Source organism: Dendrobates tinctorius, unplaced genomic scaffold, assembly GCF_039654945.1.
Source record: "Dendrobates tinctorius isolate UK_male_01 unplaced genomic scaffold, ASM3965494v1 ptg000003l, whole genome shotgun sequence".
NCBI classification, from domain to species: domain Eukaryota; kingdom Metazoa; phylum Chordata; class Amphibia; order Anura; family Dendrobatidae; genus Dendrobates; species Dendrobates tinctorius.
This window is the reverse complement of record NW_027361671.1, coordinates 82,451,810-82,477,389: the sequence shown is the minus strand read 5'-3', so window position 1 is coordinate 82,477,389 and position 25,580 is coordinate 82,451,810. Positions and strand designations below refer to the sequence as shown.

Genomic DNA, 25,580 nt, shown 5'->3' with positions numbered 1-25,580 from the left:
AACACTCCAATATTGCCGAATTTCTGTCTTCTTCAGGATCCTCATGTGAAGGACCAGGCCCCAAAACTGCATCATTTCAACTGCATCTACAGGAGACCAGTTAGAAAATGATGAACCGGGGTTTTTGTGCCAAAAATTGACAAGCATATAAATTAGTTTGGCCCACCATGAAACAAAATCTTCAGAGAAAAAGACTTTGAAAAAGTCTATTTCTATGAGGCCAGTGGTGTCAAACTTGATTTTGTGGCAGAATCAGGAATCAGTGGTTAGTAATTTTCAGGCGGTGAGGTCCATATGGGGGTCCATAATGGGGTGCACTGGTTCATCTTCTGGAATGGTGGGCGCTGCCTCATTTTCTGTCCTGGGAAGTCTGCATGGCAGTTCCTCAAGACCCGAGGAGGAAGATGAGGATGAGGATGAGGATGAAGAATCTGAAAAGTAAAGAAATGTCGGATCCTCTCGCTCACTATCAGTGTCGGAGGCAAGGAAAGCATATGCCTCCTCCACTGAATAGCGCAGTTGGGATGAACCTGATGGGCAGGACTTTTTTTTATGAGTATGGTGCTTGTTTTGAGTACTTTATTTTTAACTGTTTGTGTATGTGTGCAGGATAGTGTTTGGTGCAAACTTGTCTAAAAAGAAAAAGCTAAAAGAAATAAAGCAAATAGGGAGAAAAAAATGCCTGTGAAAAGAGTAGTGTAAAATAGCAGGCAAGAGCTCTGTTAAGTGGATGAAGAGAGATCAGGCAGGGATCAGGGATCAGTGAACGGGGATCAGAACAGTTACGGTTGTAGTCTCTCTTCTTTCTTGTCTCTTCTTTCTTCTTTCTTCTGTCTTCAGCAGGGATTGTGGTGTCACAGGCTTCTGTGGCACCAAAAGTCCCAGCACAGCAGGAGATCTAGCAGTGTGACTGCTCTGAAGGAATCCTCAGATAATGTGAGGACCTGCAGTGCAGTCACGGACAGATCACAGACAGGTCACAGAGCGGTCATACCACTGCCGTGACCTGTGATTGGTGGGATTAATTCTCGATCCCACCAATGAGACGCCGGTGACGCCGGTGTTGCTAGGCACCAGCCTAGGATCTGAGCTCACAGCTCCAATCCTAGGCGGGTCACCAGCAGGTCACTGGCAGGGCACAGCTCGGTCACACCATGGCTGTGCCCTGTGATTATAATAGACAATGGGGAAAGCTAACCAAGCCACCAGGAAAAAGAGTAATATATTCATAAACAACCTGAGGCACAAAATTTTTAATTTTGCAGAAAAATATTTATTAACATGGAACATGAAAAATACAGAGTCCCCAACGTTTCGGCTAAACTACGCCTTTATCAGGGGTTTATCTGTGTAATCAAGTGTTCCATTCTTAAATGTTCTGTATTAAATGAAAACACTAAGTACAGGGGACCACGCCGCCATCTTTGTAGGTCTACCATGTCCTTAGTTTAGCCGAAACGTTGGGGACTCTGTATTTTTCATGTTCCATGTTAATAAATATTTTTCTGCAAAATTAAAAATTTTGTGCCTCAGGTTGTTTATGAATATATTGTGCCCTGTGATTGGCGTGATTGACGATTACATCAATCACATCAATCAGTAGCTGCTCTTATAGCAACAATCCTAGGCAGGTCACTGGCAGGACTCAGCATGGTAACAACGCAGCTGTGCCCTGCTATTGGCGCAATCGATGTGATGGTCGATCGTGCCAATCTAATTGGCTGAAACAATGAGATGTGAGAGGCTGCGATTGGCTGTTCAGAATTGAACAGCCAATCACAGCGATCGTGAGTGTGGTTGGACGGGCCCCCTCAGGATGCCGACACCATATTCCTACAGGTAAGACGGCGCCGGAATTTTAATGCAATCACCGCAACTTCAGATATGACGTACTGTTGTGAGTTCATTTTCCCCTTCACTACTGAGGCCCGAGGAACTCCCTCTTCTGGTGAAGAAAGGTAGTGAGCCTGATTGTCAAACACCTGGGGCTGATTATGATGACTGGCTGAGTGGAGTTAATGACTGGATATAAGGCTGCCGACGCCCTTCTGGCCTGCTGGCGATTTCTCTGTGGACTTCAAGGAAACCAGTCTGATTCCTGCTCATCTAAAGCTAAGATTTCTGCTTTGCCTTTTTGCATTAGTGTTTTGTTTTCCTTGCTTTTCTGGATTCTGCCATTCCCTGCTGGGGTGAGCTGAATCTCCTTTTGCCTGTTGCTCTGTCTTCAGAATATTCCTGAGTACTGACATAGCTTTTTTGAAGCCTAGCGTCTTCAGGGCCTTTTTTACTGTCAGTTGGTTGGCTCTTATTTTCATAGGGTTTTTCACGGATTGCAGACAGCAGCCTTCCTGTCCTTTCCTATCTAAGCTAGCGTGGGCCCCATCTTTGCTCAGTCTATCTTTCTGTTTGTGTTTTGTTCTTTCTTCTTGCTTCACCGTCATTATTAGAGTTGAGCGAAACGGGTCGAACAATTTCAAAAGTCGCCGACTTTTGGCAAAGTCGGGTTTCATGAAACGAAACCCGACCCTAGGATGAGGTCGGCCACGAGGTCGGCGACTTACGCGCCAAAGTCACGTTTCAAAAGTTTGTTTAGCGCTCTTTTTCAGCCAATCAGGATCCACGGACACTGTGGGCAACGTGATGACATAGGCAGGGGTCGCCACTATCTTTCAGAAGGGCATGCAAGTGATTGGCTTGCTTTGGTGGGCGTCACAGGGGTTATAAAAGGGCGTGCACGCCGACCGCCATCTTACTTCTGCCGATCTTAGCATAGGGAGAGGTTGCTGATTCTGTAGGGAGAGCGTTAGGCAGGGAAGAAGAAAAAAAAACTGCTTCTGCTGCTAGCGATTTTGCCTATGCAACACACCAGTCACTGTGTGTGCAGTGCAAGGGGAGGCTATATTGTGGTGGATCAGCGGTGTTGGTTGTTAGGCTGCCTTCTAAGGCTTCCTGACAGCTGCATTGCTGTTTCCCCACTGCTCTGCAAACTGCTTTTTTAAAAGCAATCCCAATTTTTTTTTTGTCCTGCTAAGGTACTGAGCGTGCATTTATTCACACCATACAGCGGTGTACACTCCTCACACAGTACCGTGTAACGGCTGTTATCACAGCCACAGTGAAGCTATCTGTGTGTCACTGTGGAGGACTTGTTCCGTTCTTACAGACCTACACTCTAGGGAGATTCCTATTCTGCCCAATTCTACAATTCACTTTTTTCACACCTGTGCCATCGAGCCTGTGACATAGCGCTCTGATATTCAGTGGGCCTCACACAATCCAAAAGTGTCCAGTGTCCACAAGTGTCTGCAGAAATTCAAAATCTCCCTTATCCTGTAGTCACTTTTTTCACACCTGCTGCATCGAGCCTGTGACATAGCGCTCTGATATTCATTGGGCCTCACACAATCCAAAAGTGTCCAGTGTCTGCAGAAATTCAAAATCTCCCTTATCCTGTAGTCGCTTTTTTCACACCTGCTGCATCGAGCCTGTGACATAGCGCTCTGATATTTATTGGGCCTCACACAATCCAAAAGTGTCCAGTGTCCACAAGTGTCTGCAGAAATTCAAAATCTCCCTTATCCTGTAGTCTCTTTTTTCACACCTGTGCCATCGAGCCTGTGACATAGCGCTGTGATATTCAGTGGGCCTCACACAATCCAAGTGTCCAGTGTCCACAAGTGTCTGCAGAAATTCAAAATCTCCCTTATCCTGTAGTCACTTTTTTCACACCTGTGCCATCGAGCCTGTGACATAGCGCTGTGATATTCAGTGGGCCTCACACAATCCAAGTGTCCAGTGTCCACAAGTGTCTGCAGAAATTCAAAATCTCCCTTATCCTGTAGTCACTTTTTTCACACCTGTGCCATCGAGCCTGTGACATAGCACAGTGATATTCAGTGGGCCTCACACAATCCAAGTGTCCAGTGTCCACAAGTGTCTGCAGAAATACAAAATCTCACAGAAATTCAAAATCTCCCTTATCCTGTAGTCACTTTTTTCACACCTGTGCCATCGAGCCTGGGACATAGCGCTCTGATATTCAGTGGGCCTCACACAATCCAAAAGTGTCCAGTGTCCACTAGTGTGTGCAGAAAATCTAAATCTCCCCTGTCCTATAGACACCTTGTACCTTGTTTTACATTACTATATAGTTTGTTGGATTTTGTCTACATTTCTACCAAAAATGAGGAAGGCTGGTGGAAGAGGCCGTGGAATTGGGCGGGGGTTGGCAGCTGGTAATGATGGTGTTGGTGGTGGATCTGATGGTAGTGGCAAAAGCAAAATAGGACCGAATGCAGGAGGTGTTGAGCCTGCGTCATCGTCTGGCTCCATAAGGCTTTGAAGGCTTCGTTTTCTAGGAGTTGGCAAACCGCTTTTAACACCAGAGCATCAGGAAAAAGTTTTGTCTTACATTGCTGACTCAGCCTCCAGCTCTATCGCCTCCTCTTCTGAAGTTGTAAAAAGTAAAAGCACTGAGTCGTCATTGGAGGCTCATGTTCATGAACCACACCTTTCCTTGTGTCCTTCACCACAACCAAGATTGAAGGATGACGCAGGCCATACTACTGATTACTCCATGGAGCTGTTTTCACATACCATGCCTGGATTATCAAGTGAAATGGTGAATTACCCAGGCCAAGATGAATCTGACATGGAGTGCACTGATGCACAGCCGCTGATAGATGATTCTGCTGGTACATTCACTCAGAGCACTACATTGTCCTCGCAGTGTACAGAGCCAGATTCTGACCCTGATGAGACTCAGGTGCCCCTTCCCGCACACTATACCACCATAGACGGTGACACAGAGGAAGGTGCACATGACATTGAAGAGGAGGTGATGGATGACACAGTTGTTGACCCAGATTGGCATCCATTGGGGAAGAGGGTGCTTTTTCCAATAGCTCAGATGAGGAGCATCCACAGCAGACATCAACATCGCAACAGCTGTTATCTGGCAGGCCCGGAGCACTACAAAGACAGGTTCCAAAAATCAAAAGAGTTGCTGGACAGCTTGTCCAGAGGGTCAAAACATCACAGCGTGCTAGGCCGCAAAATGTCTACCAAAGTAGGAAGAGTGCAGTGTGGCACTTTTTTGAACAAAATCCTCATGATCAGGCCAAGGTTATCTGTAAGAAGTGCGCAAAGACCTTTAGCCGAGGGAAAAATCTGAAAAATTTGAATACCAGTTGCATGCTTAGACATTTAACCAGCATGCACTTGCAAGCGTGGACACAACACCAAACCTCAAGTGCCACATGTGCAACTGATCACAAAGAAGGTAGTCAGCAACGCTACATTGTTTCCCCCACTGTAAGCCCACCGGTTAGCACAGCAGCAAATGTTGAGGTGTCGTTGCAAGGCCACAGCAGTCAGGGAATCCCACTGTTATATCAACGAAATACTGAATCTAGGCCATCAGAAAGAACACCAACTGTATCACCATCATCAACCCTCTCTCAGTCTGCCCTGTCCACCGCTACTTCTACCATATGCAGCTCTCAAGTCCAGCTCACCCTCCCAGACACTATGAGTAGGTCAAGAAAGTACTCAGTCTCTCATCCGCGTACACTGGGTTTGAACGCCCACATTGCGAAACTAATCTCGTTTGAGATGATGCCCTATCGGTTGGTGGAGAGCGCATCTTTCCGCGAACTCATGGCCTATGCAGTACCACGCTATGACCTACCCAGTTGCCACTTCTTCTCTCGCAAAGCCATCCCAGCTCTCCACCATCATGTGAAAGACCGCATTGTCCATGCACTCAAGCAGTCAGTGAGTGGAAAGGTGCACCTCACAACTGATGCATGGTCCAGTCGGCATGGCCAGGGCCGTTACGTGTCCATCACTGCGCACTGGGTTAATGTGGTGGATGCAGGGTTCACAGGGGACAGCGGTGGTGGGACAGTGCTGCCTAGCCCACGGTATAGGAAACAGTTGGCTGTAGGCGTTACACCCTCCTCCTCCTCCAGAAGCGAAAGCTCGTCCACAGAGCGCAGTCGTACGAGCACTCCATCTGCAGCTGCCACTGTTGCACACGAGGTGTCCCCCTATCGAGCAGCTAGTGGAAAGCGTCAGCAGGCTGTGTTGCAGATGATGTGTTTGGGCGACAGACACACCGCCGAGGTGCTGGCCGAGTACTTGAAGCGACAAACTGAGTCATGGCTGGGCAGTGTACATCTTGAGGCAGGCAAGGTAGTTAGTGATAACGGCCGTAATTTTGTGGCAGCCATAGCCCTTTCAAAACTCAGCCACATACCTTGCTTGGCTCACACCTTGAACCTGGTGGTGCAGTGCTTCCTCAAAAATTGTCCAGAGTTAACAGCCCTGCTCCATAAGGTGCGAAGACTGTGCGCGCACATCCGCCGGTCGCCTGTACACTCCGTTCGTATGCAGAAGCTGCAGCGATTGCTCCACCTTCCCAACCATCGCCTCATTATCGACATTGCAACAAGGTGGAACTCCACCCTGCACATGGTGGAGCGGCTGTGCGAGCAGAGGCAGGCCATAATGCATTTGTGGGAGGATACACGACCAGGCACTTTGAGAGCAGACATGGAGTTGACAGGTGTGCAGTGGTCGAAGCTGAAAGACCTCTGTAAAGTCCTTCAGTGTTTTGAGGAATGCACACGGCTGGTAAGCGCAGACAATGCCATCCTAAGCATGAGCATCCCACTTATGCGTCTGCTCATGCAAACTTTGACGCACCTTAAGGAGCAGGCGTCTGCAGCCAATGTTGACAAGGAGGAAGAGGTGGAGGGAATCCTTGATGACATTCAGCCATTGTCTGCTCAGGGACCTCTTCTGGACGAGTTGGAGGAAGAAGAGGAGGAGGATGATGATGGGGATGATTACTTAGGGGAGGAGGATGCATCTCGTGGGGCAAGTGAAAATGTTGGCGTGGCAAGGTCTGGTACAGGGTTTGTGTGTGACTGGAGGGATGTGGATTTGCCAGAAAGTGCTCCTCCAACCAGCACTCGCAGTGCATCATTGACACCGGGAACATTGGCCCACATGTCAGATTATGCCTTGCGGATCCTAAAAAGGGACCCCCGCATTGCCAAATTGATGAACGATGATGACTACAGGTTGGCCAGCATCCTGGATCCATGCTATAAAGGCAAATTACAAAACATCATGCCACAGGAGAACCTTGACCTAATATTGGCTAATAAACAAGCAACTCTGGTAAATCGGTTGCTTGAGGCATTCCCAGCACACAGCAGCGGTGATGGTTCTCACACGAGCCGTATGGGCTGGGGGCAGCTTGGCAGAGGTGTTGATGGTGCATACAGCAGAAGTGGCCTTGGAGACAGGGGTTTCATGACAATGTTGTGGACTGATTTTTCAAGTACCGCTCACACAACTGGTAATACAGCATCGATGGAAAGTGACAGGAGACAGCAGTTGTCAACTATGGTTACAAACTACTTTTCCTCCCATATCGATGTTCTCCCACACAGGTCATTCCCCTTTGACTATTGGGCTGCTGAACTGGACACCTGGCCTGAATTGGCACAATATGCCTTACAGGAGCTCGCTTGCCCAGCTGCAAGTGTTCTATCGGAAAGAGTCTTCAGTGCAGCTGGATCAATCCTGACAGAAAAAAAGGACCCGTCTGTCAACCCAAAATGTGGATGATCTAGCCTTCATTAAAATGAACCAAGCATGGGTTTCCAAGGATTTTGTCCCACCTTCCCCTGATGACACATAGGGTGACAATAAAAAGGCTTGCTTTGGTCCACCTCTTCCTGGGACTTGACCTATTTCGCCTTTTGCATCAGCTGAATGTCCAACATCAGCATATGCCACTTTCTAAAACTCCCTAACTGTGCTGCCTCCCCCCCATGGCCGGGGTCACCACCTAGCGCACGACACCGTGCGAGTGCCGTTGCCCTGGACAGGTGGGTAGGGCGACTCTTGGGCGCGGGCACTGGCACAGGGTCCCTCATAGTGCAATCAAGTGTCTCTGGCGGTGGTGGTGCACACCCGCCGTCAGACACACCGCCGTACTATGAGGGGCCCAGTGCCAGTACCGACGCCCACGAGTGGGTCCCCCTTGCTTGGGCAGGGCCCCAGCATTTGCAATCTTTACCTCTCCCTGCTCCTCCGCTGTGTAATCTGGGCCGTCAAATCCATGCTGTGCCTGACACTGTCTGAGCCTGCCTCCTGGTGTATTGACATATATTTTGAATGTGTACGCTATCCATTCATGTTATCCGGGGATACGGTACCCTTTCTCACCTTTGTGCAATCACGTGCAATCCATACTGGGCCTAACACCATCTGAGCCTGCCTCCTGATGTATAGACATATCTTTTGAATGTGTACGCTATCCATACATGTTATCCGAGGATACGGTACCCTTTCTCACCTTTGTGCAATCACGTGCAAGCCATACTGGGCCTAACACCGTCTGAGCCTGCCTCCTGATGTATAGACATATCTTTTGAATGTGTACGCTATCCTTACATGTTATCCGGGGATACGGTACCCTTTCTCACCTTTGTGCAATCACGTGCAAGCCATACTGGGCCTAACACCATCTGAGCCTGCCTCCTGATGTATAGACATATCTTTTGAATGTGTACGCTATCCATACATGTTATCCGGGGATACGGTACCCTTTCTCACCTTTGTGCAATCACTTGCAAGCCATACTGGGCCTTACACCGTCTGAGCCTGCCTCCTGATGTATAGACATATCTTTTGAATGTGTACGCTATCCATACATGTTATCCGGGGATACGGTACCCTTTCTCACCTTTGTGCAATCACGTGCAATCCATACTGGGCCTAACACCGTCTGAGCCTGCCTCCTGATGTATAGACATATATTTTGAATGTCTACACTATCCATACATGTTATCCGGGGATACTGTACCCTTTCTCACCTTTGTGCAATCACGTGCAAGCCATACTGTGCCTGACACCATCTGAGCCTGCCTCCTGATGTATAGACATATCTTTTGAATGTGTACGCTATCCATACATGTTATCCGGGGATACGGTACCCTTTCTCACCTTTGTGCAATCACGTGCAATTCCTACTGGGCCTAACACCATCTGAGCATGCCTCCTGATGTATAGACAAATCTTTTGAATGTGTACGCTATCCATACATGTTATCCGGGGATACGGTACCCTTTCTCACCTTTGTGCAATCACGTGCAAGCCATACTGGGCCTAACACCATCTGAGCCTGCCTCCTGATGTATAGACATATCTTTTGAATGTGTACGCTATCCATACATGTTATCCGGGGATACGGTACCCTTTCTCACCTTTGTGCAATCACTTGCAAGCCATACTGGGCCTTACACCGTCTGAGCCTGCCTCCTGATGTATAGACATATCTTTTGAATGTGTACGCTATCCACACATGTTATCCGGGGATACGGTACCCTTTCTCACCTTTGTGCAATCAAGTGAAATCCATACTGGGCCTAACACCGTCTGAGCCTGCCTCCTGATGTATAGACATATATTTTGAATGTGTACGCTATCCATACATGTTATCCGGGGATACGGTACCCTTTCTCACCTTTGTGTAATCACTTGAAAGCCATACTGTGCCTGACACCGTCTAAGCCTGCCTCCTGATGTATAGACATATGTTTTGAATGTGTACGCTATCCATACATGTTATCCGGGGATACGGTACCCTTTCTCACCTTTGTGCAATCACGTGCAAGCCATACTGGGCCTAACACCGTCTGAGCCTGCCTCATGATGTATAGACATATCTTTTGAATGTGTACGCTATCCATACATGTTATCCGGGGATACGGCACCCTTTCTCACCTTTGTGCAATCACGTGCAAGCCATACTGGGCCTAACACCGTCTGAGCCTGCCTCCTGATGTATAGACATATCTTTTGAATGTGTACGCTATCCATATATGTTATCCGGGGATACGGTACCCTTTCTCACCTTTGTGCAATCACGTGCAAGCCATACTGGGCCTAACACCGTCTGAGCCTGCCTCCTGATGTATAGACATATCTTTTGAATGTGTACGCTATCCATACATGTTATCCGGGGATACGGTACCCTTTCTCACCTTTGTGCAATCACTTGCAAGCCATACTGGGCCTTACACCGTCTGAGCCTGCCTCCTGATGTATAGACATATCTTTTGAATGTGTAAGCTATCCATACATGTTATCCGGGGATACGGTACCCTTTCTCACCCTTGTGCAATCACGTGCAATCCACACTGGGCCTAACACCGTCTGAGCCTGCCTCCTGATGTATAGACATATATTTTGAATGTGTACGCTATCCATACATGTTATCCGGGGATACGGTACCCTTTCTCACCTTTGTGCAATCACTTGCAAGCCATACTGGGCCTAACACCATCTGAGCCTGCCTCCTGATGTATAGACATATCTTTTGAATGTGTACGCTATCCATACATGTTATCCGGGGATACGGTACCCTTTCTCACCTTTGTGCAATCACGTGCAAGCCATACTGGGCCTAACACCGTCTGAGCCTGCCTCCTGATGTATAGACATATCTTTTGAATGTGTACGCTATCCATACATGTTATCCGGGGATACGGTACCCTTTCTCACCTTTATGCAATCACGTGCAAGCCATACTGGGCCTAACACCGTCTGAGCCTGCCTCATGATGTATAGACATATCTTTTGAATGTGTACGCTATCCATACATGTTATCCGGGGATATGGTACCCTTTCTCACCTTTGTGCAATCACTTGCAAGCCATACTGGGCCTTACACCGTCTGAGCCTGCCTCCTGATGTATAGACATATCTTTTGAATGTGTACGCTATCCATACATGTTATCCGGGGATACGGTACCCTTTCTCACCCTTGTGCAATCACGTGCAATGCATACTGGGCCTAACACAGTCTGAGCCTGCCTCCTGATGTATAGACATATATTTTGAATGTGTACGCTATCCATACATGTTATCCGGGGATACGGTACCCTTTCTCACCTTTGTGCAATCACTTGCAAGCCATACTGGGCCTAACACCGTCTGAGCCTGCCTCCTGATGTATAGACATATCTTTTGAATGTGTACGCTATCCATACATGTTATCCGGGGATACAGTACCCTTTCTCACCTTTGTGCAATCACTTGCAAGCCATACTGGGCCTTACACCGTCTGAGCCTGCCTCCTGATGTATAGACATATCTTTTGAATGTGTACGCTATCTATACATGTTATCCGGGGATACGGTACCCTTTCTCACCCTTGTGCAATCACGTGCAATCCATACTGGGCCTAACACCGTCTGAGCCTGCCTCCTGATGTATAGACATATCTTTTGAATGTGTACGCTATCCATACATGTTATCCGGGGATACGGTACCCTTTCTCACCTTTGTGCAATCACTTGCAAGCCATACTGGGCCTAACACCGTCTGAGCCTGCCTCCTGATGTATAGACATATATTTTGAATGTGTACGCTATCCATACATGTTATCCGGGGATATGGTACCCTTTCTCACCTTTGTGCAATCGCGTGCAAGCCATACTGGGCCTAACACCGTCTGAGCCTGCCTCCTGATGTATAGACATATATTTTGAATGTGTACGCTATCCATACATGTTATCCGGGGATACCGTACCCTTTCTCACCTTTGTGCAATCACGTGTAACCCATACTGGGCGTGAGAACGGCTGGCGAGCTGTTAAGCAAGCTACAGCACCTGTGGTTTGCACACGTAAGTTTTTCATTTTTTTCAGGAATGACGGTTAGGCCTAATTCCGGAACTGCGGTTGACCTGCACTTACTAGGAAATCATTGTTCGCGAGTAATAATTGTAATCAGTGATCCCCATCACTAACGTTGTTCAGCGGGTTATCTGCACCTGTAAGCGACAAACGCTGGCCTTTTCAGTGTAGCGCACATGCAGCCACGGACATGTAAGGGCATGACACACCAGTTATTGGCCAATCTCATGTGCCAGAGCCTCACGTGTCCCTCTAGTAAGCCAGACTCGGACCGCGGGGCATAAAGGAGTCTCGTTCGTTAACTCGTTAACGGAATTAAGCTTGCAATGTGTGCATCTGTTCTGTAGCTGGCATGGTTGCGGTTGCCCATGTTGAGTCAAATTACGCCGTAGGCTCCACTCCTGGTGGTGCCCTTCTGGACATTCCTTTAAGGTTCAGCTATGCAACCATACTGCCCACGTAAAACAAACACTTTGCCTTCATGAACGCTGTTTGGAGGGTCATGACTCGTGGGAATAACGCCGCCCAATCAGTTAACCTGCTAGAGAGATCCTTCGTTGCTCCCAAGCATGACATCACACTCCCTAGGAGGAAGGTAATGCCACTGTGGCGACCGTACTCCTGGGGGCGACACAAGTGCACTGATGCCCAGCCACTGCTCAATGAATCTGCTGGTACATTGACCCAGATCACTACATTCCCCTCGCACGCTACCCGGCCTGAATCTGACCCTGATGAAACTCAGGTTACCCTTCCCATATACAGTTCCATCTTACACGGTGACAAAGAGGAAGCTGCAGATGAAAGTGCAGGTTCGGCCCACCCGCCATCAGACACACCACCGTACTATCAGGGGCCCTGTGCCAGTGCCGTCACCAACGAGTGGGCCCCCCCTGCTTGCTCAGGATCACAGCACTTGCAAGGTTGAAATACTGTGCAGTGAGATGGAAGATGGGGACGACGAGGAGTCCAGACTAGTACAGGGATTCCCTAGCGAGGAGACTTATTTGATTGTTTTCAATGTTGGGACAGCAATTTTTGGGGAGCACTATACTCTGGAGAATGATAGATGGGGCCCACCATACACTGGAACATTCCAAAGGTGGACATCAGACACTGGAGCAGCATTTGCAGGACCCACTATACACTAGAGCATTAGAAATGGGGCCCATTATGTTTGGAGCATTATTTGGGCCCATAAGACAGTGGAGCTTCATCCATGGGGACCAACATATACTGTAGCATTATGTGGAGCTCATCATATACTGTTTCAAACATTATATGGGACCAATGATTCTGTATGGAGAAATAGATGGGCCTCGTCATGAGATGTAAAAAGTGAAGTATTTTTCATTGTACTATACCGCTATTTCTCTGCCGTATCGGAGCATGATGAGTTGTGGTATTATGTGTTAAAGGGGCGCTCTTTCGCCCAGGGCACATGAAAACCTGGAGCCAGCCCTACCCCCCCACAACTTTAGCCAAATAACCCCCATTTTTCAGTGCGTAACTTGTATTATGAAGTTAATTAAGGTTGACCAGCTTAAGTAAGAAGAATTGATGCTTTTGGCATTCAAATGAGCACTGTAGGTGTGTTTCCTGTCCTCCTCTCACTGCCGACTTTTATTCCCCATTGACTTACATTGGGTTTCGTGTTTCGGGACGACCCCGACTTTTCCCTATAATCGGCCGATCTTGCTCGACCCGACTTTTGGAAAAGTCGGGTTTCACGAAACGAAACTCGACCATAAAAAAACAAAAGTCGCTCAACTCTAGTCATTATATGTGGGGGGCTGCCTTTTGCTTTGGGGTCTGCTCTGGGGCAGTTTAGATTTCCCTTTCTGTCTTTAGGCTATGTAGTCCTCCGGCTGTGATCGAGGGGCCTAGGGCATCGTAGGAGCCCCCCACGGTTACTGCTAGTTGTGTTGATAGGTTCAGGGGTCTGCAATCCGATAGCTGCCAACTTCTCTGGTTTTCTGGACTTAGCTAGCATTTCTATTTTTGCCTCCTACGGTGACTCAATCATAACAGAACAGAATCACCCGCCATACCGCAGATTCTAGGGTACTCAATAGCAGGAAAGAATTGTATAAAAAAAAAAAAAAGTGTGTATATTTTTTCTTCTATATCTCTGAGGCCTTAGGGGGAATTTTTTTTTCTCTCAATGGAGATAAAGCAATTGTCTGATCGTGTGGAGCAGCTCGCTGCGGAAGTGCGGGGAATTTCCGCCTACCTTGCTCATTCACATGCTGCTGAACCAAAGATTCCTACACCTGATGTATTTTTTGGGGATCGGTCTAAATTTTTGAATTTCAAAAATAATTGTAAATTATTTTTTGCCTTGAAGCCTAACTCATCAGGGAGCTCCGCGCAGCAGGTTAAAATTGTCATCTCTATGCTGCGTGGCGATCCCCAGGATTGGGCGTTTTCTTTGAAACCAGATGATCCTATTCTGACTAATGTGAACACATTTTTTCAGGCCTTGGGGTTGTTGTATGACGAACCTAATGCCATTGATCAGGCTGAAAAGACCCTGCTGGCATTGAACCAGGGTCGTGATTCTGCAGAATTGTACTGTCAAAAATTCCGAAAGTGGGCAGTACTTACTACCTGGAATGATAATGCCTTGGCTGCTCTCTTTCGGAAGGGGTTGTCAGAAGCCATAAAAGATACTATGGTGGGATTTCCTGTTCCCTCTGGTCTTGACGATTCTATGTCTTTAGCCATTCAGGTTGATCGGCGTTTACGCGAACGCAGAGCTGCACGAGAGGTGTTGCCACCTGTTGAACAGATGTCTGAACCTATGCAATGTGATAGAGTTTTTTCCAGAGAGCAGCGTCAGGAGTTCAGAAGGCGTAATAAGTTGTGTTTTTTCTGTGGAGATGCCTCGCATATTATTTCTGTCTGTCCTAAACGCGAGAAACGCTTTGCACACACGTTTTCTTTTGGTGTTGTTCAACCTAAGTTTCTTCTGGCTATTACTCTGATCTGCTCCCTGTCCACATTTTCTGCCAAGGCTTTTGTGGATTCGGGAGCAGCTCTAAACCTAATGGACTTGGATTTTGCTAAACGTTGTGGATTTCCGATGACACCTCTGCAGACGCCTATCCCTTTGAGGGGGATTGATGCTACTCCTTTGGCTAAAAATAAACCTCAGTTTTGGACCCAGGTGGTAATGCGAGTCGCCCCAGACCATCAAGAAAATTGCAGGTTTTTGGTGTTACATAATCTGCATGATACTATTGTTCTGGGGTTTCCCTGGTTACAAATTCATAATCCAGTTTTGGATTGGAAATCTGTGTCTGTGGTGAGTTGGGGTTGTCGGTGTGCCTTTAGTGAGGCTCCAGTGCTTTCCACCTCTCCTCAGTCGCATGATGTTCCTGATTATTTGGCGGACTTTTATGATGTATTTAGTGAGAATGAGTCTGCGTCTCTGCCTCATAGGAGTTATGACTGTGCTATTGAACTGAGCCCGGGGTGTAAATTTCCCAAGGGTCGGCTCTTCAATTTATCTGTACCCGAGCACGAGGCTATGCGATCCTATATTAAGGAGGCGTTGGAGAAGGGTCATATTAGACCATCCTCGTCACCCTTAGGTGCCGGGTTTTTTTTTGTAGCCAAAAAGGATGGATCATTAAGACCTTGTATTGATTATCGTGCTCTCAACAAAATTACTGTTAAATATCAGTATCCGTTACCCCTGATTTCTAATCTATTCTCCAGAGTTAAAGGTGCTTGCTGGTTTACCAAGCTTGACCTTAGGGGGCGTATAATCTTATTCGCATTAAGCATGGGGATGAATGGAAGACGGCGTTTAATACTCCGGAGGGACATTTTGAGTACCTGGTGATGCCTTTTGGGCTCACTAATGCCCCTTCTGTCTTCCAGTGCTTCATGAACGATATTTTCCGAGATTTTGTTGATAAATTTTTGATTATCTATCTGGATGATATTTTGATCTTCTCCAAGGATTGGGATTCTCATGTGGAACATATTCGGACTGTGCTCCGGATCTTGAGGGAGAAGTCCCTGTATGTCAAAGGATCTAAATGCCTTTTTGGAGTACAGAGGATTTCTTTTTTGGGATTTATTTTGTCCCCGTCAACTATTGAAATGGACCCGGCCAAGGTACAGGCCATTTACGATTGGGTTCAGCCCACTTCTTTGAAGGCCCTCCAGAAGTTTTTGGGTTTTGCTAATTTTTATCGGAAATTTATAGCAAAATTTTCTAGTATTGCCAAGCCATTGACTGATTTGACTAAGAAGGGTGCTGATGTGTTAAATTGGTCTCCGGAGGCTGTTTCTTCCTTTCAAGAGCTGAAGCGAAGATTCACCTCCGCCCCGGTTTTGCAGCAACCTGATGTCTCACTTCCATTCCAGGTAGAGGTGGATGCTTCTGAGATTGGTGCAGGAGCTGTTTTGTCCCAAAAGGATCCTGTAACATCTAAAATGAATCCCTGTGCTTTCTTTTCCCGAAAGTTCTCTCCATCTGAACGTAACTATGATGTGGGGAATCGGGAACTGTTAGCCATGAAATGGGCATTTGAGGAGTGGAGACATTGGTTGGAGGGAGCTAAGCATCAAGTCGTGGTCCTCACTGTCCACAAGAATTTGATTTACCTAGAGTCGGCTAAGCGCTTGAACCCTAGACAGGCTAGGTGGGCCTTGTTTTTTACACGTTTTGATTTTGTGTTTTTTTTTTTCTTCCTGGAACTAAGAATGTCAAGGCTGACGCCCTCTCTAGGAGCTTCTTTGCTGATTCTCCTGTGGTGACCAAGCCTGATACCATCTTAGGCGAAGGGGTAGTTCTTTCTGCCATCTCGCCCGATTTGAGACGTGCTCTGGAAGAGTTCCAGGAGGACAAACATGAGCGTTGTCCCAGTGGAAAGTTGTATGTTCCTGACCAGTGGAAGAAGAGAGTGATGTCTGAAGTTCATTGCTCTGCTTTGGCTGGTCATCCAGGTATTTTTGGTACTAGAGATCTGGTGAGTCGGTCTTTTTGGTGGCCCTCCTTGTCTCGTGATGTCAGGAATTTTGTGCAGTCCTGTGGGACGTGCTCCCGGTCTAAATCGTGTTCTCGCTCTAGTGGGTTGCTGATGCCTTTGCCTGTCCCCAAGAGGCCATGGACCCATATTTCAATGGATTTCATCTCTGATATGCCTGTCTCTCAAAGGATGACTGTTATTTGGGTGATTTGTGATAGGTTCTCTAAGATGGTTCATCTTGTACCACTCCCTAAGTTGCCGTCTTCCTCTGAATTGGTGCCCCTGTTTTTACAACAGGTGGTTCGCTTGCACGGGATTCCTGAGAACATTGTATCTGACAGAGGAGTCCAGTTTGTGTCTAGATTTTGGAGAACTTTCTGTTCCAAGCTGGGAATTCAGTTTTCCTTCTCCTCTGCTTTTCACCCTCAGACCAATGGGCAGACAGAGAGAACAAACCAGACCTTGGAGTCATATTTGAGATGTTTTATTTCTGCTGATCAGGATGATTGGGTTTCATTTTTGCCCTTGGCCGAATTTGCTTTAAATAATAGAGCTAGTTCTGCCACTTTGATGTCTCCTTTTTTTTGTAACTTTGGGTTTCATCCTCGATTTTCTTCAGGGCAGGTGGAGCCCTCTGCCTGCCCAGGGGTTGACACTGTGGTGGAGAGAATGCACTAGATCTGGGACCAAGTGGTGGATAAGTTATCTCTCTCCCAGGAAAAGGCCCAGCGGTTTTCCAACCGACATAGGACCTTTGGTCCCCAATTTAAGGTTGGTGATATGGTGTGGTTATCATCAAAAAATATTGCTATGAAGGTGGCTTCTCCTAAGTTTAAGCCTAGATTTATTGGACCTTACAAGATTTTGGAGATTATTAATCCGGTCTCTTTTCGTTTGGCTCTTCCTGTCACATTTAAAATCCATAATGTGTTCCATAAATCATTGTTGAAGAGGTTTGTTGAACCTGTTGTTCCGGGGGTTGCACCTCCAGACCCTGTATTGGTTGAAGGTAACATGGAATAAGAGGTAGAGAAAGTACTGGATTCCCGTCTGGCTAGACGGAGACTCCAGTATTTGGTTAAGTGGAAGGGTTATGGTCAGGAGGATAATTCCTGGGTCTCTGCCTCTGATATTCATGCCAAAAGATTGGTGCGTGCCTTTCACCGGGCTCACCCTGATCGCCCTGGTGGCGTGGTTGAGGGTTCGGTGACCCCTCCTCAAGGGGGAGGTACTGTTGTGAGTTCATTTTCCCCTTCACTACTGAGGCCCGAGGAACTCCCTCTTCTGGTGAAGAAAGGTAGTGAGCCTGATTGTCAAACACCTGGGGCTGATTATGATGACTGGCTGAGTGGAGTTAATGACTGGATATAAGGCTGCCGACGCCCTTCTGGCCTGCGGGTGATTTCTCTGTGGACTTCTAGGAAGCCAGTCTGATTCCTGCTCATCTAAAGCTAAGATTTCTGCTTTGCCTTTTTGCATTAGTGTTTTGTTTTCCTTGCTTTTCTGGATTCTGCCATTCCCTGCTGGGGTGAGCTGAATCTCCTTTTGCCTGTTGCTCTGTCTTCAGAATATTCCTGAGTACTGACATAGCTTTTTTGAAGCCTAGCGTCTTCAGGGCCTTTTTTACTGTCAGTTGGTTGGCTCTTATTTTCATAGGGTTTTTCACGGATTGCAGACAGCAGCCTTCCTGTCCTTTCCTATCTAAGCTAGCGTGGGCCCCATCTTTGCTCAGTCTATCTTTCTGTCTGTGTTTTGTTCTTTCTTGTTGCTTCACCATCATTATATGTGGGGGGCTGCCTTTTGCTTTGGGGTCTGCTCTGGGGCAGTTTAGATTTCCCTTTCTGTCTTTAGGCTATGTAGTCCTCCGGCTGTGATCGAGGGGCCTAGGGCATCGTAGGAGTCCCCCATGGCTACTGCTAGTTGTGTTGATAGGTTCAGGGGTCTGCAATCCGATAGCTGCCAACTTCTCTGGTTTTCTGGACTTAGCTAGCATTTCTATTTTTGCCTCCTACGGTGACTCAATCATAACAACGTACTATCCCGTCCATTGTCAGACAGGCCCAGGTCATATGGACAGGATAGTACGTCAGATGTCAAAAAGGGGTTAAATAACTCAAACAAACAGCCATTAATGTCTATACTGGTCGCAACAAAAGTGAATACGCCTCTAATCAAAAATGGCCAACTTAAGCCAAATTAGCCATTTTCCCTCCCCTTTGTCATGTGACTCTTTAGTGTTACAATGTCACAAGGGTGAATGAGTAGCAAGTGTGTTACATTTCGTGTTATCACTCTCACACTCTCTCATACTGGTCACTGGAAATTCACCATAGCACCTCATGGCAAAGAACTCTGAGAATCTAAAAAAATAATTGTTGCTCTACATAAAGATGGCCTAGGCTATAGGATGATTGCTAACACCCTGAAACTGAGCTGGAGCAAAATGACCAAGACCATACAGTCTAAAGAAGAAAAAAGGATCCAACTTCAGGAATCCCATAAAACCATGACTAAAGACCTTGGGGTCTGAAACACATCTGCCAGTGTGAACTCCCCCTATAAGGTTAGTGGCTACTATGCTGTTATAATGGATTTTAAGAATTTTCTATAGACAATGGTTTTATGAGATTCCTGGAGCTGTATCTTTTTTTCTTCATTCATATATTGCTGCTGCACTGCTGACCTGTCCGTGCCTCGAATCCTTGGCCTCAGTTGGGTGAGCTGACTGTTTTCCTTTTTCTTAAGACCATACAGTGGTTTAACAAGACAGGTTCCACTCAGAACAAGCCTTACCTGATTGACCAAAGAGGTTGATGGTACGTGCTCAGCGTCATATCTAGAGGTTGTCTTTTCAACCTAGATGTATGAGTGCTGCCAGCATAGCTGCAGAGGTTAAAGAGGTAGAGTGTAGACCAATCAGTGCTCAGAACAAATGCTGAACACTGCATCAAATTGGTCTGCCTTGTTGTCATCCCAGAAGGGAACATCTTCTAATAAGGATGCACAAGGCAGTCTGCAAAAGGTTTTCTGAAGACAAGCATAATAAGGACATGGATTACTGCAACCATGTCCTGTGGTGTAATGATACAAAGATAATCTTATTTGGTTCATATAGTGTCAAGAGAGTGTGTCGGCAGCCAGGTGATTAGTGCAAAAGACAATTATGTCTTGCCTACAGTCAAGCATGGTAGTGGGAGTGTCATGGTTTGGGGCTCCATGAGTGATGCCAGCTGTGGAGAGCTACAGTTGATTAATGCTACCATGAATGCCAACCTGAACTGTAACATACTGAAGTAGAGCATGATCCCTTCCATTCGAAAACTGGGCTGCATAGCAGTATACCAACATGATAACGACCCCAAACACACCTTCAAAACGACCATTGCCTTGCTATAGAAACTGAGTGTAAAAGTGCTGGACTGGCCAAACTTGTCTCCAGGCCTAAACATTTTGGAGCATCTGTGGGGCATTCTCAAACGAAAGGTGGAGAAGTGCAAAGTCTCTGACATCCACCATTTCCACAATGTTGTCATGGAGTAGTGTAAGAGGATTCCAGTGGCAACCTGTGAAGCTCTAGTGAACTCCATGCCTTTTTGTGGCTTTGCTTTTAACCCCTTTGTGACATTCGATGTACTATTCCATCCATGTGCCCTTATACTTAAAGCCCATGGATGGAATAGTACGCCATACGCGATCAGCCGTGCTCATGGGTAAAGCGTGGCTGATCACAGCCGGGCATCAGCTGATTCTCACAGGTGACACCCGGCACTAAGTGCCAGGAGTGGCCACAGACCGCTCCCGACACTTTAACCCCCGAAACTCTGAGATGAAACGTGATCGCAGCGCTCCAGAGCTGCCTTTGGATTGGAGACCCCATAGCATAATGCGGGGTCCCGATCGCTCCAATGGCAACCTGATGTCATCATGATGACATCCGGGTTACCAAAGCTGAAAGACTTCCTGTCTTGCGCAGTGCATGTCAGGAAGTCTCTGAGGTCAGTGTGCACAGAGTACAGTGCTGACAGCTTATATGGCATGCAGATCTGCATGTGATATAAGCGATCAGCCTGCACAAAATGAGTGTCCCATAGTGGGACACAGTGTAAAAGTAAGAATTAAATACAAAAAAATTAAAATAATTGTAAAAATATTACAAATAAAAAATAATTAAAAAAACAATATTTATTCTATCATTAAATCAATATTTGAATAAAAAAATCTAAACAATAAAAGTACACATATTTGTGTCGCTGTATCCGCAATGACCTGACCTATAAAACTGTCTCACTAGTTAAACTTTTTAGTGAACACCATTAAAAAAAAAAATCAAGGCAAAAAAATGCTTTATCATCATAGCATCGAACAAAAAGTGGAATAACACAAAATCAAAAAGATGGATATAAATAAACATGGCACTGCTGAAAATGTCATCTTGTCCCGCAAAAAACAGGCCACCATATAGCTCCATCACCAGAAAAATAAAAAAGTCATAGCTCTCAGAATAAAGTGATGCAAAAATAATTATTTTTTTTTATAAAATAGTTTTCATTGTATAAAAGCGCCAAAACATAAAAAAAGATATAAATGAGGTATCACTGTCATCGTACTGACCCAAAGAATAAAACTCAATTTTACCACACGCGGAATGGTATAAATGCCCCCCAAAAAAGAAATTCACGATTTGCTGTTTTTGTTCATTCTGCCTCACAAAAATCGGAATAAAAAGCGATCAAAAAATGTCATGTACCCCGAAAATGGTACCAATGAAAACGTCAGCTCGTCTCACTAAAAAAAGACCTCACATGACTCTGTGGGCCAAAATATGGAAAAATTATAGCTCTAAAATATGGTGATGCAAAAACTATTTTTTGCAATAAAAAGCATCTTTTAGAGTGTGACAGCTGCCAAACATAAAAACCCGCAATGTAAACCCGCTATAAATAGTAAATAAATCCCCCTTTATCACCCCTTAAGTAGGGAAAAATAATAAAATAAAATATATGTATTTATTTCCATTTTCCCATTGGGGTTGGGGTTAGGGTTGGGGTCGGGGCTAAAGTTAGGGTTATAGTTGGGGCTAAAGTTAGGGTTAGGGTTGGGGCTAAAGTTAGGGTTGGGGTTGGGGTTAGAGTTAGGTTTGGGATTAGGGTTAGGGGTGTGTTGTGGTTGGGTTAGAGTTAGAATTACGGGGTTTCCACTGCTTAGGCACATCAGGGGTTCTCCAAACATGACATGCGTCTGATCTCAATTCCAGTCAATTCTGCGCTGAAAAAGTCAAACAGTGCTCCTTCTCTTCTGAGCTCTGCCATGCGCCCAAATAGTGGTTTACTCCCACATATGGGGAAACAGCGTACTCAGGACAAAATGCACAACGACTTTTGGGGTTCAATTTCTCCTGTTACCCTTGTTAAAATAAAACAAATTGGATCTGAAGTAAATTTTTTGTGAGAAAATGTAAATGTTCTTTTTTTTAAACACTCCAAAAATTTCTGTGAAGCACCTGAAGGGTTAATATACCTCTTGAATGTGGTTTTGAGCACCTTGAGGGGTTCAGTTTTTAGAATGGTGTCACTTTTGGGTATTTTCTATCATATAGACCCCTCAAAGTGACTTCAAATGTGATGTGATCCCTAGAAAAAAATGGTGCAGTAAAAATGAGAAATCGCTGTTTAATGTTTAACCCTTATAACTTCCTAACAAAAAAAAATTTGGCTCCAAAATTGTGCTGATGTAAAGTAGACATGTGGGAAATGTTGTTTATTAACTCATTTATGTGACATATTTATCTGTTTTAAGGGCATGAAAATTCAAAGTTTGAAAATTGCAGAATTTTCTAAATTTTCGCCAAATTTCTGTTTTTCTTCACAAATAAACACAAGTCATATCAAAGAAATGTTGCCCTATCATGAAGTACAATATGTCATGAGAAAACAACGTCACAATCAACAGGATCCATGGAAGCATTCCAGAGTTATTATCTCATAAAGGGACAGTGCTCAGAATTGTAAAAATTGGCCTGGTCATTAACATGCAAACCACCCTGGGGGTAAAGGGGTTAAAACAATAGAAAAGGACGTTGAAAAGTGGGAATCTGACATCAGTCAGATCAAACATAAAAAAAATTTAGGAGACACTAAAGATTATGAACTTGTTCAAGTTTTTAACCCCTTCGTGCTGGAGCCCATTTTCGTTTTTGCGTTTGTTTTTCTCTCCCCTTCTTCAAAGAGCCATAACTTTTTTATTTTTCAGTCAATATGGCCATTTGAGGGCTTGTCTTTTGTGGGACGAGTTGTAGTTTTGAATGACACCATTGGTTTAAGCATATTGTGTACTCAAAAACAGGAAAAAATTCCAAGTACGGTGAAATTGCAAAAAAGTGCAATCCCACAATTGTTTTTTTTCACCATGTTCATTAAATGCTAAAACTGACCTGCCATTATGATTCTCCAGGTCATTACGAGTCCATAGCCACAAAACATGTCTAGTTTCTAATTTTTTTATCTAAGTGGTGAAAAAAATTCAAAACTTTGTTAAAAAAATTGCACCATTTTCTGATATCCGTAGCGTCTCCTTTTTTTGTGATTTCGAGTTGAGTGAGGGCTTATTTTTTGCATGCCGAGCTGACATTTATAATGATACCGTTTTGGTGCAGATATATTCTTTTGATCGCCCATTATTGCATTTTAGTGCAATGTCGCAGCGACCAAAAAAACGTAATTCTGGTGTTTTGAATTTTTTTCGTACCATGCCGTTTAGCGATCAGGTTAATCATTTTTTTTATAGATCGGGTGATGATAAATGCAGCAATATCTAATATGTGTATGTGTGATTTTTTTATTGTTTTATTTTGAATGGGGCAAAATGGGGGTGATTTGAACTTTTTTTTACTTTTTTTACTTTTAGCATACTCCATGGGAGGCTAGAAGCTACAATAGCTTGATCGGTTCTGCTACATAGAGGTGATGCTCAGATCACCTCTATGTAGCAGAATGACAGCATTGCTATGATTGCCGACCACAGGGTGGAACTCATAGCAATCCGGCATCAACAACCATAGCGGTCTCCAGGAGACCTCTGGTTGTTATGCCGACGCACTGATGACCCCCGATCACTCGACAGCCAGAATCGCTTGTTAAATGCCGCTGTCAGAGTTTGACAGCGGCATTTAACTAGTCAATAGCTGCGGGTGGAGCGCGATTTCACCTGCGGCTAATGCGGGCACATGTCAGCTGTTGAAAACAGCTGACATGTCCTGGCTCTGAGGTGGGCTCCCTGCCAGAGCCCACTTCAAAGGGGGAGATGCGACATGCGCCATACTAGTACGGCGCATGTCGCAAAGAGGTTAAATGGCAGCTCCCCAAAAAAAGAGGGAATTTACAATGCAGTACTTCACCTACTCCTAGAAGTGGGTCATCTTCCCATTCTGAGAGCAGCATTTCCTGCAGTGACACTGAGGGTCCAAGTGATGGTTTTTCACCTGAACTGGCAACAAATATGGCAGAAAATAGCCTGATATTTTTTCCAGTAAACCCAATAACAAAAAACGGATAAAATGAAGGTAGTGAATCTTTCTAAACATATTTTAACTATTCCCTAAATCGATGTTTTGGAAAGATGTAACCTTTTTTCTCTCTTCTTACCTAGATAAGTTCACAGTGGTGAAATACATACATTTGTTTGGAAGAAAACTGATCCTAAAAAAACTTCATTTAAAAACAGGTTTGGACATTCTATTACCTTCTGACTAGAAAGAGAAGCTTTATGGGATTTGGAGGAAGAGAGTATGCAAGGCACTAGAGGTAGGTTCCCCAATCACTTAATAAACAAATCTAAGAATTTCTCTTCTTTGAGCACTTGCTCATCAGTGGAAATTTTCACTAAACTAGTTTCTAAGGACATTGAGGCCTTACCCAATAGCCCCTAGTGGTCATCTAATTTGAGTCATGAAGAAAGACAAGCCATCATTGAATTACAAAATCTCTCCGATACTGTAATTAAGCCAGCTGACAAGGGAGGGAACCTTGTCATCTGGCCTAATGATATGTATGTAAAGCAGGCCTTTAAGATCTTGGGAACTTCCTCTGGGTACCATAAATTAATCCATAATCCATTACCTCTTTTTCAAACCCAATTGATCACCATTTTGGAAAAAGCTCATGATGAAAACATCATCCCAAAAAATGTAGTGAAACATATAAAGAAATTACAACTGAGACTTTCCACACTTTATTTGTTGCCTAAGTTGCATTAAAACCCAATAGATCCCCCAGGAAGACCCATCATGTCTGGGAATGGGAGTCTGTGTGAAGACATAGGAATTATCAATTTTTATTTGAAGCCTTTGGTCCAAACTTTGCTCTCTTTCATTCAGGATACATCAGCAACTCCCAGGCACATTAACCACATACAATTGGATGAAGGTACAATCATGGTAACCACTAATGTGGAATCATTATATTCTTCAATTCGGCATGAAGATGGCCTGAAGGCAATTGCTATGTTCCTACGTGAAAATAATATGGAAAATTCTTTAGTTGAACTCCTCCTAACTCTACTTCGTTTTATTTTGGAGCACAATGTTTTTATTTTTGACCATAAAATCTACCTACAGACACAAGAAACAGCTATGGCCTCTTTCACACATCAGTTTTTTGCCTTCAGGCGCGATTCGGCTTTTTTTTGTAAAACCGGATCCGGCAAAATGCAATGCCGGATCCAGTTTTTCCCCATTGACTTGCATTAGCGCCGGATCGTGCCGGATGGCATTGCGTTTCATCCGTTTTTTGCCGGATCCGGCAACTTGTCTCATTCCGGCGTCTGGAAAAAACGGCTACTGTAACGTTTTTTGTCTCTGGCGAAAAAGCCTGAAGCGCCG

At 45.3% G+C, this 25,580-nt stretch overlaps 1 long non-coding RNA gene across 1 annotated transcript in view; it reads left to right on the top strand.

The window, feature by feature from the left end:
- LOC141091895 (uncharacterized) overlaps positions 1-25,580 on the top strand; it is an 83,589-nt gene that overhangs the window by 57,010 nt on the left and 999 nt on the right. Inside the window, exon 2 of the long non-coding RNA XR_012232620.1 lies at positions 24,350-24,504. This is a non-coding gene — a long non-coding RNA (uncharacterized lncRNA). The remainder of the gene's footprint in view (positions 1-24,349; positions 24,505-25,580) is intronic.